Below are 12,030 nucleotides of genomic sequence, written 5' to 3'. Positions count from 1 at the left end.
CCCTGATTCTGTTTTATACAGAAGTTTTTGTATGGACTTGCTAGTAAAATCCCACTTCCTTTCCTACAATTCCCTAAGCTGACAATGGATTTTTTGGCCAATATTTTCAAAAGTTTTGTTATTGAAATATAATTTCAGTGTCAACACTACTACTTTTCTACAATTTTAAGTATGGATTAAATTTCAATATTGTGTTTAATTTGAAACTATAACTTCTAAGGAGCTCTACCATATTCTGTCTTTTTCCATGAAGCCTGTCTTTATGGAACACCCATGCTCTGCCTCGTGTAGTTGGGGGAAATTGTTCATTTTCTTCACAATGGCTGGAATGGGGCAGTGTTTTGGATTTGTGCTGACAGCACAGTTTATAACATAGGAATATTTTTGTTATTGCTGGAAGAACTTACACAGAGCCAAGGCTTTTCCTGCTATTCCTACTGCCATGCTGAAAAGGAGGCTGAGGGAGCATGGGAGGATGGGAAGAGTCACGGCCAGGACAGGTGACCCAGACTGACCAAAGGGATAATCCAGACCATGTGACATCGTGCTCAGTATATAAAGTGAGGGGGAGAAGGAGAAGGGGGAGGATGTATGGAGTGTGTGGTTGTGCATCCTCCCTCCCCATCCCCAGGGGGATAGAGTGATAGAATTTGTCTTCCCAAGTCACCATTATGTGTGGTGGGGCCCTGATCTCCTGGGAATGGCTGAACACCTGCCTGCCCTTCAGAAGCAGTGAATTAATTCCTTGGTTTGCTTTGCTTGCATGTGTGGCTTTTGCTTTCTCTATTAAACTGATTTTATCTCAACCCATGGGCTCTCTACCTTTTACCCTTCTGATTCTCTCCCTCACCCCACTGGTAGGGGAGTGAGTGAGCAACAGCGTGAAGCTTGGTTGATGGCTGGGCTTAAACAACGCAAACCACACAAAGTAGAGCATTGCTATAGAAAAAAACACATTTTAATAAATTAGAAGGAATAATAATAACTTCCAGTTAATTTAAATTAGCTTCTTAAACCCCTTCTGTAGAATAAGAACCATTAGTAATATTAAACTTCACTAAGGAAAACACTATTTTTTTTCTTGGTGGAATGGGAAAATGTAGTTAAAGCACAGTTCATGCTTCTGACTTAAAGCCTCTGATATGAGCTGAAAAATTAAAGGAAGTTTAGTCTAAATTAGAGCCTTTTAAAATATCCACAAAATAGTAATCTATTGTTCTCATGGGATTTCAAACTCTTATGCTTAATATCCAATAGATTGGCAAAAGCAAACCCTAGACCAAATATTTGGTGTAACTTGAGTTTTGCCCATTATTCTTTCTTCTCGCTGACTGAAAAAAAATCTTGATGTAATTGTACCCTGGAGAAAAACAGTTTCTTACAAAGCACAAAGCCAGGTGCAGGAGAGCTTTTATTACAAACAAACATCCTTAAACTGAGGCCTGTGACCTGTTTAGGACTGTTTAGGATTTAGCTAATTGTAAAATAGATACCAAAACACTGAGATATTTACTGTGTTTGATAGTCAATTAATTGTTCTAATGAGCATCAAAGAAAGAGATTTTATATAATTCTCAATAGACTTTATTGTTAGTAAAGTCATTAAGGCAGCATAGAGAAACAAATTTTTTTAAAAAGGAAAATATCATTTTGCATTGCAGAAATAAAATATTTATGAATCTTTTGAGACAAACATTTTAATATGAAACAGCACAATTAAGTCTTGGGCAATGTTTTCTTATTAACATCATACTGTGAGGGGAGTTGTCTTAAAAAGTTTATTTACATTTTGTTTAACAAAGGAAGAAATATAGATAGTTTTCACCAGAATTCAAAAACTTCTTGAATTAAATCATTATAAATGCAAACAGGATGGATTTGAAAAGGGAAATTCTAAACACTTCAGGGATTTAATATTGATTTAATACAAAAAAAGAGTCTTTGACCTCTCTCCAGAAGTGAACATGATAGCTGTCCCATTGCATAGTCGTCTTTATGTTCCACAATGCCTCACTTGCACAGAAGAGAATTTCATCCTTTATACCCTGAAACCAAGAAGAAAGTCCATGAACCATACACTCATCTCCATGACCTTCAGTCATCATAGTAGGATGGTCAGAAAATATGTGCTAGTAAACAAATAAAAACAGTCTGAGTGAAAAAGTCATACAAAATCATCAACTAAGTTTCTTTATTGACAATTTTTATTTGCAGATCTTTTCTTTGCATTATCTTCATATTGTCAAAATTTTGGCTTTTACTCTAAATCAAAATTCTTTTGCTATGACCATAGCCAAGTTCAGTGTGCTTTGCTCTCTATGTTTAAATAAATTCACTACAGACCATAATTGCATTTGGGTTTAACAGAACTCTGGTGTTGATGGCAGGTGGAAAGATTTTGGAAGTGGGGGCTGGGGAGGTGACTTCTGAAAGTCAGTCAGACAGAGCCAGCTTAGCCACCTCCCAGATGGACCCACTAGCAGCTAAAGCTGAGCCCATTATAGCATATTTAAGAAAGGGTAAAAGATGTGCTGTGGCAGCTGTTAGAGAAGTGAGAAATATGTGGGAGAAGCAGCCCTGCAGACACCAAGGTACAAGGAGGGGGAGGAGTTGCTCCAGGGGCCAGAGCAGAAATTCTCCTGCAGCTTGTGGGCAAGACCATGGTAAGTCAGGCTGTGCCCCTGCAGCCCATGGAGGACCATAGTGGAGCAGAGATCCACCTGCAGCCTGTGGAGGACTCTGTGTAGAAGCAGGTGGATGTGATTTGCATCTGCAGGTTGTGATGAGACAATGTTGGAGCTGACTTGTGTCAGGCATTAGAGTCCATGGAGAAAAGCCCACATAGGAGCAGGTTTTCTGGCATAATTCATGACCTTTTCAAGGCACTCTATTCCTGAAGAGCTGTACCCCATTGAAAGGACCCACGCTAGACAAGCGTGTTAAGAACTGTATCCTGTGGAAGGGACTCCATGCTGGAACAGGGGAGCAGCATGAGAAGGAGGACCAGAAATTAATGTGTCATGAATTGACCACAACTCCCTTTCCCTATCGTCCTCTGTCACTTGAGGGGAAAAGACAGAAGTGAAGGTAGAAGTGAAGATGAACGTGGGGAGAAGAATGGGGTGGTAAGAAGAGGCTTTTAGTTTTGTAATTATTTCTATCTATCCATATCTGTTATAACTATCCATATCTGTTATTAACTTAAAAAAAAACAGGATTAGAACATATATATTCTATCCTTTATACTTATTTTGAGGAAAGAATCAACATATTTAGAATCATATCCCATCTTAACAACTTAACTAACAGAATTCACTAAAATATATTGTTTATAAGTACATAGACTTTGACAAGTTACTAAATCTGGATGATTGACAAGTCTTTTTAGTAGTGTTTTCTGTGTTTCTGCTGAAGAGCAAAAATTCTGATATACAAGATTCTACTTTCAATTCAGTATCACATTTTAATACATGCAAGACTGGCCCTAGCATACTTTGCTAATAAACCTCTTCAGCTGCCTTAAAATAAAGAAATTGAAGAAGTCATATTTAAGTGACCTGAAATGACTGGATTACTGAAAGGAATAACATGTGCTCCAAAGCCAGTATATGAGTACCTCAAAATTTCTGGAAAAAAAGCCAAAAATTTGTGTGTACCTTATTCCCTCATCCAGCAGAATATCAGTGTTTATCAGTTGAGTATTCCATCATTTCTTATGTGTATCACCACATTTCCCTTCAATAACTGTTTACTGAGATTTATCTTGCATAGCAATTTAGTCTTTAGTTAGGCTTACTGTTCATTTCAATATTTATTTAATTTAGAATAATAACCAATAGAACAAAACTGTTGCCTGAGACCATGTCCCCATGCCAATAGCATGCAAAATTGTCTAGTAAATTAAAATAACCAACAAGAGCTGTCAAGCTCCATAGTGTCATTTCAAATTAATCTCTGTAAGAGAAGTCAGACTTTATATTATTAACAACAATAGCTGTAATTCATATTTTTTCCTTAGCAAAATGCTAAAGTGACAGCACATGATCTCAAATGCCAATTAATACAGACAGCAGAAAACATCTTTTGAGAGAAAGATGAAACAGCTTTTTATTGCTTATTTGTGGTGCACTGTAAGAGCAATAGAGTAGCTAATGTACATGCCCATTACATTGTCTAAGACACAAATGTGTGCTCAGTAGCAGGAAGTCCCTGCCCAGCTGATAAGAAAGGGGAAAAAAAAAAAAGAGGTTAAAATTGGGTTATTATTCAGCCTGCTTTAGTTTTGAAAAGACTATTTTATTTTTAACCCTTAGAGAAATTATTCCAAGCAGAGTTGAGTTTTAGAATGATTAACCTTTTCTGTATTTTAAGAATTAATGTTCTATTTAAAAATTTATTATTAGAAAAGAAGATAGTTCTTTTATTTGCTCTATCTGAAACACCTATTTTTGAACTATTTTTAAAAAATCTATGCATACGTATTCAAAAAAAATTATAATTTAAAAACATATTTAGTAATCCTCTGAAAAAATAGAACAATTCAGTAAAGTTAATAAAGTTAGAACAATGATAAGTATATATTAACAGGCTTTTAGGTTTGGGATATGTTTAATTTAATGAAATTGCCACTATGATTGTCAGTAGTAAATGAATTATAAATAAAATATATATTCCCTATGTGACCCGGTAGTTGGAATTCAGCTCCAGGGATCAGACTAAATTAATTTGATACTGTTATTTCAATATAAAGCAATAATCTACAGCAGAAAATTACCACACACAAAGTGTGAAAAATCTTTGGTATGTGCTAAAGAATGCCAGCAATCAGAAAGACAAGGGACAGATTTATTTTCTGTCTTCACCAAAGTCAGAGAAATACCTGAAGTAATATATTTAAAACCTCAAAACATTTTATGTGCTGAAGGGAAGTTAAAGTGGGAGCATGAGTGTAAATCACAAATGGAATTGTGGTGGAATTAATGAAGTAGGGCAATTGCTTTTTTCAGTTATAACTTTTAGTGTTCTTAATTTCGTAGTTCAGTTATAACTTTTAGTGTTCTTCATTTTGCAGTTTGTGCTGATTTAGAATCCACAGGCAGTGTCAGAATGGAAGAAAGTAACTTTACATGATTGCTTCTGAGTACAGAAGTGTCTGTCTTAGAACTTTACTCAGGGTGTATTCAGTGGGGCTTTGGAAAGAGTGTGTCATACAGAAGAAGAGATAAAATACAGAGTTTCAGATTTTCTATTTGTAGTTGTGCAGGTGATAAAACACATGGTTCCTCTTATTTGCAGAATTTTATCATGACAATTTTTATAATGGTCTGTAATCTAATCAGAGTAACCACAGTAAATGCCAAATAATCACTTTGTTCCCCACCTATACGCCTACTTTAAAAATATTACTTGCCTTCGGAATAATAGCTGTAGCTACATGCACAGCTAGTAACTCTTTGGATAACTATGGAACACTGGAGAGTTTAAACATGACTTCCACGAGGCTGTATCAAGCAGCCTCAAGGTTATTCATCTGGACTGAGTCATATGAGACTCTCTGGTCAGAGAGATTGAATCATCAGGGCCTTCTAAGATTAATATTGTCCCATCGTCCTTGGATCATCTACCCATCTGCTTGTTGGAGAGCAAAAGGATGGGAGCTTCTGGGGATGTTACCTACTGCCCCAGTTTGCTTCTACACTTTCCTTTTTCCTCAGGTATCAGTGTTGAAGGTCAAAGTCACAGTTTTAAGGCCCATGCCATACTGAAAAGGCTTTTTCTTCCAGTTTTGTTTTTTGGGTTTATTTTAGTAGAGCTTCAGTGCAGTCTCCTGACTCACTCAGAACCTTTACAAGGGCAGTGCATATAACCCAAAACCACTGAAAAGGAATAACAGATTCAAACGCTATGCTTAGTATGAAAAATAACATTCATACTACACTTGCTTCTCATTCTTTATAAATACCAGCAGAGGAGATTTTGAGGAGGAATGCTGGACAGTAATCACACACATTGTGCCAGTTTTACCTTAGACACATCTAAGACACACTAAATGGATCACAGCATTTGTACCATGTCTTTTAAAGCATTCTGCTCCATTACAGTTGCTTCATGAGATTTGGGGACTTCTGACCTTAAGGATCACACCCACGAGCCAGAACATTCTGTGATCCCAGTAATGAGAACAGTTTCTACATAATTCATGGATATTTTTGTTCATCTATTTCTACACAGTATTTTTACAAAGCCCAACCAACTACAAGCTCCTCTATTTATCTGCCAACACGTTTGGAAGAGTTTCCATGGTTTAAACAATACTGAAGCCTTATGCCCTACTTAAGGTGAGCATAAAAATAAGTACTCAGCTTGAAAAACTTCTTTCTTAGGAGACTGTATCAACCTGTATTCATATGAATAGGTTTCTAAAACAGGGAACTGTACAGAGCTCTGATTTGCACTGTAATACTTGGGGTGTGGAAAAAAGGTGTCAAAGGACTTTTATCCTGCGTAGCAACATATTCATGAGGCTTGACCAGTGATAGCTGCAACATGAAATGTTCACCTCCAGACTTGCTTATGAAAAGCAGGGATCTATGAACAGCTAAATGAAAAAAGTGTTTGGTGGGGGAGCTAACAGTAGTGACTTGTCACTTCTTGTCAATAAACCAGCAATGAGCCTCTGCCTCTGAGAGGCAATCTAAGATGACTGCAAGGAGATAACAGCTATGAAATATCTCAGCTCCCTTGGCTGTTATCATTGATCTCAGATTGCTTGCTAGAGCCTGAGTGAAGCCTGTGCCTGACCTAGCTGGCATTTAAACACGTACCTGCTCCTTGGCCAAAGCTTGTGGCTTTCTCTTGCCTGCCCAAGCCACACTCAGTTCACTCCAGGCTCCTTTCAGTGAAGCCATGTGTCATTTTACTGCCACCTCAGTTGTTTCACCAGGGCCTGGGCTGTCTCTCAGGCTCTTGTTACAGGACAAGCTGTGTTTTACATTCCTCTGTAATTTGTCTCACACCTCACCCTCAGGTCATAAGACTAACATTGCTTCTTACAAGAGAGAAAAATTTTGTTTGACCATACTCAGACCATACATAGCAGTTTTCCTTTCATGGCAAAACAGTTACAGATCATACAGAGGACTCTGCTGAAAACTTTTCTCTGTCCTTCCATTAACTAAAAAAATCCCAAAACAGGTTTTGTAAAACAAATGCTTTCTATATTTAGCCAAACACAAACCATATGCACAGAACAGGGTTGAAATAGCAAGCTTGCACAAGGTTTTTTTTCTAAATTTATGCTTTGTTTGCAAGCATGTGTGGACTTCACTTTGCCCAGTTGCACCCAGACATATGTGGCAGCAAACACAAAATACTGATGCACTGTCTCAGCACCTTCTCTTTGAGGCTGGTGAACTGCATATTTTTGGAGTCATGACTAAAGCCAGACAATCTGGATGAGCACATCACAGAAACCAGGACATGCTATTCAACTCAGCTTCTTTTTGTTTCTGTCTCCCTCTTTAGAAATAATATTTAACTGTAAGGTGTCCTTTCAGCCCAAAGTTCTACTCACAGCCTCACTGTCCTAGAAAATAAATCACTAGCTTCATTATAGTAGATGAGATAGCGTTATCTAAAATTTTTTCACCTACATATTTCTAAAGGGTTTTTGAAAAAAAATAAATAAAGGAAGTCTAGCACTTCTTCCCTGGTTTTATAATTGTTTTATTTCCTTTCATTTTCCTCACAGAAATTTCCTTTGATTTAACTCCACACCACCTGCAGAACGGTAAGAAATAGATAAATTAATAATCATGTTACATTTATACAACATATTAGTGAGAAATCCTTCTTTTTCCACATCTTCTGCAACTTAGTGAAATAGCTGAGCTACTTGGTAACTATCCTAGAAAGATTAGTTTCTATTTTTGATAGTATATTTGCTGCACCTAAAAGTAAAATGTTTCTTGGAGTACTTGTAATGGTTATTAGCTTCAAAACATCAGTTTCCCACATCAAAGTTTCCTATTGCCCCATATTGTGCCCTTGTTGCCCCAAACCATCCTTTCAGTAAGCCTAAATTTTGCTGCATCTAGTTTTAACTTGATGTCTCCAGGTAAAATAAAGCCACATAATTTGTTGGCTCTTTCCTGGTGCCTTCTTTCTTCCACAGGGATTTTCTTTCAAGGTCCCATGCTTGGCAATACCCTTTCCAAATGCAAGGATGCATGGATGGATAGATGGATAAATGTTAAGTGCCTGTATTGCATCTTCCAAATTCAAGTACATTGCATTGCACGACACACTCATCCCTAGTCTCTCACTAATGATACACACTAGGTTATCTTTCATAGTCACAGAGCACTTATTCCAAGTGGACCAATATACCTGCTGCTTTCCTTGTGGAAATGGGTGGAGGTCCTGCTTGCCCTGTTATGTCAGTTTACAGGCGCTGGGATCATGACCTGAGGAAAATTAACTTTCATTTTTGTCTGTAACACAGGGAGAGGATGTTAACCTTCCCTCCCTTTGTGTTTTCCTATACCTTGTGTATTTTCACTGATACTCTCAGCTGCATTCCTACAGCCAGCTGTCTTGTGTTTTTAGTGAGGATAGGAACTGATTTCTGGCTCATGCTGTGTTATAACTTCCAAGCAAAATATCAAAAGGTATGTTCTTTGATATCTTCATTGACAGTATTCCGGACCTTAACTGGGTGTGTGCAGAAATACACTCTTCAGACAGCAGACATTGCTTCATGTTTGGAACTTTCAACTGCATTTGATACCAGGCTCTGACATTTTATTTGCCAGTATGAGATCATACCAAAATTCCAGGAGCCATGGAACCATGGTACCATAATTCTCTTAAATGTCTCTCTCTGCATGCACCCTGCTTCACCTTCATGACAAGGTACTGTGAAAACATCAACACAAAACACTAGAATTAGCAGTAATTAGTAGATGTTTGATGAGAAGAGTCACCTATCCATAAATCATAGAACTCAGAGGAATGACTAGTGTACCTTTCTGTCAGATTTATCACAGTTATGGTTAACTGTATTAACTGGAAAACCCAAGAGCCATTCTGGCTGGAGACACAGTGGGTCACTAGTCTGGTCCTCACAACACTCTTCTAAGCATCAGCTGGCAAATTCTTCCCAGCTAAAACTTCATGTGACTGTTTCTGTAAGTGTTCTTCCCTTCATCTCCTTGCATATGCTTCTTGAGAAATTCACAAATGTTTTGTGACATGACCCTAATCTGTCCTCCTTCCTTGGGAACTTACGAAGCCTCTTTTCAGACTAAATCAATATTCCTCTACTTTTGAACATGCTCTTTTCTAGGAATTTCTGAGGTGAGCTTAACAAAGATGAAGAGGAAGATATTTTATGTTAACTCATTTTAAGCGTTTAATTGTCATAGAATAATCCATAAAACCTCAATCCATCAGGTTCAATCCTTTTTGTCATGTCATATTTTCAACTCAAAGTCACTTAGGCATGTGAAAGTCTAGTACTGGTCCAATCATCTTAAATGACCTGAACATGCAGCTTTAATCTTGTTCCTATATAAATCCAAAACTCATGGATGAGATTTCCTTGTATCAGAGACCATGGGGTTCTGAGTCTAGTCAACGTGTTCTGAGTATGTTTAATGCTAAAAGCAGGTATCTTGGGAGAAAAAAATGGAAAATTAATTCCTTTCCAAATAAACATATTTTTTTGTGTTAAAACCCCGTAGTCAAAGAATTCTCCTTGGAAACAAGAGTTTACCATCCAGTTTCACCTCTTACATTCAGTGATTCAGGCTATACATAAAATTTTAGTCTGAGACCAGGTCAAACATCTCCTGTAATAGCCATAGAACAGGTCATTCAGGCTTGCAGAATTCAAAAGGATCAGATAGACACAAGACATGAACCAGATTGAGCAACCTGTGAAAAGGGTATTCACAAGAATTTGGTGGAGGAAGAAAAAATTATTAGATGTGCATGCAATCTAATTCCAAAGATAGAGCATGCTGAAGTAAACAATTTTCAAATAACCTCATTCAGAATCCTCCGTTCCTTCAGTTCTGCCAATGCAACATTGTATAATATTTACACAGGATTTACCATAGTCCATTTGACATTCATTCTTGTAGCTTCATGTTTCTTGACTATAACACATTCTGTTTGTTCTGTCTCTTCTTTTCTTGACAAGCCTCAGATACTGAATCCAGCTCTTCCTTTTAGTTCTGCTCTCTGAAATTTCTATTTTAAAGACTTTTCAAACTCATCCAAATACATTTATATAAGAGAAATTTCTGAGGTGAATAAGATTATTCTGATAGTCTTTGTGGCCATGGAAGATTTTACATATCCATAAGATATGTACCATCTTCCCAAGACATCTAAAGAAGCAGAGGGTGGGGTCCAAGGGTAGGTCCTGACATTTCCTCAAGCCCTACCCCTGCAGTGAAGAATGTACATAGACTGGGAACAGTGTATCAAAGGCAGTACTGATGTCTCCTCTCTAATGCCCTTCTGCTATCTCATTACCTCCACTGCTCACATCAGAATCCTGGCATGGAGGCACTCCTGAATTGCTCAGGAGCCTCAGGACTTGGTTGTCTTGTGAAGGAATATCTTGACTCATTTTCCACCAATAATTGTTGTGGGAGAATTAAGTTTACCCTGTTTTTATAAATATGACATACAATTCTACACCTTATCAGCTTAATAAAGCCCAAGGGTATGAATCCTTTAATCAACAATTTTTAGGGTCACACACAGTCTTTAAATCTTTATCAATTGGGTAATTTTTGAGAGATGTTTATAATAATTTCTGTTGCATGATCTTTTCTTCTCCTTTCCCAAGCAACCTGACAACCTTTTCCCTGACTTTCTCTTTAGCTGACATTATTTTCAGTATTGTTGCAAGTCATTGTAAAATGTCACTGTCAGAATCCTACAACCATCACCAACAGTCATAGGTATAGTCAGACGTACTTTAAACGCCTTGGTGTATTGATCTAAGTTGGTGAATCTGCTTCCTTTGTCACTGTCAAAGGTGAAATCCTGCCATTTGAAGAGGTATTATAAGAATTGGGTGTATGTCAAATTATAAATCAGGTTAAAAGCAGGTAAGAAAAAAAAATATGGAAAAAAACTATATTAAAATGTGAACTACTTGTCAGCTGTATAGAAAAGGCCTGGAGAAGACCGAAATCAAGGCTTTTTGTAGAAGTCATGATACCCTTCAAGACTGCTACATCACTGTTTCAACACTGGTCAACAGCGGTTTAAAGTTATAAATGTCTTCTGGAAGGAAAATGAAGAAAAAGAAAAAAAATATGGTAATATCTACAGCAGCTCTGAAAGATACTTTAATCCCCCAAACCATTAAAAATGTCAACTTCCCCCTCCCTTCCTCTGTTTATATAATTCAGTTATCAGATATACATGTCAAAATACTGCAGTACACAGTTTTCTCTGTAGCATCTCCAGATGAAACGGAAAAGGGATGTAATTCTTTAAATTGTGTAAAAGAGAAGCAAATTAGACAGATATTAAAAAATAACTAGAGTCTCTGAAGAGACTTTTTTATTTCTTAAGAAGTTTGTAAAATGTATTGGGGAAGTAAAGAGCTGCCTGCTGAGGTAAAAAGGACTGGCAACCATAAAGAAAATAAAAAAGAAGATGGAGGGAGGCAGAGATGAAGAAGGAAAGGAAAGGAGAAAGGAAAGGAGAAAGGAGAAAGGAAAGGAAAGGAAAGGAAAGGAAAGGAAAGGAAAGGAAAGGAAAGGAAAGGAAAGGAAAGGAAAGGAAAGGAAAGGAAAGGAAAGGAAAGGAAAGGAAAGGAAAGGAAAGGAAAGGAAAGGAAAGGAAAGGAAAGGAAAGGAAAGGAAAGGAAAGGAAAGGAAAGGAAAGGAAAGGAAAGGAAAGGAAAGGAAAGGAGATTTTTGCAATATGAAGAATAGAAAAATCTATCTGCTGTCCTGGTTTTTGGTATAGATATCATATTAGGCAAAGGAAGGAAAAGCTGCA

At 37.2% G+C, this 12,030-nt stretch overlaps 1 long non-coding RNA gene across 1 annotated transcript; it reads left to right on the top strand.

Moving 5' to 3' along the window:
* The first annotated feature begins 2,774 nt into the window (after positions 1-2,774).
* On the top strand, positions 2,775-11,757 carry LOC111922748 (uncharacterized). Its single transcript, XR_002860698.2, has 4 exons — positions 2,775-3,125; positions 6,232-6,338; positions 7,751-7,789; positions 11,181-11,757. It is a non-coding gene; the product is annotated as an uncharacterized LOC111922748 (long non-coding RNA).
* The last annotated feature ends 273 nt before the right edge of the window (positions 11,758-12,030 follow it).

The sequence above is a fragment of the Cyanistes caeruleus genome, chromosome 3 (genome assembly GCF_971803275.1).
Source record: "Cyanistes caeruleus chromosome 3, bCyaCae1.hap1.1, whole genome shotgun sequence".
Lineage (NCBI taxonomy): Eukaryota > Metazoa > Chordata > Aves > Passeriformes > Paridae > Cyanistes > Cyanistes caeruleus.
The sequence above is the reverse complement of the archived record's forward strand: the minus strand, read 5'-3'. Positions and strand labels throughout refer to the sequence as shown.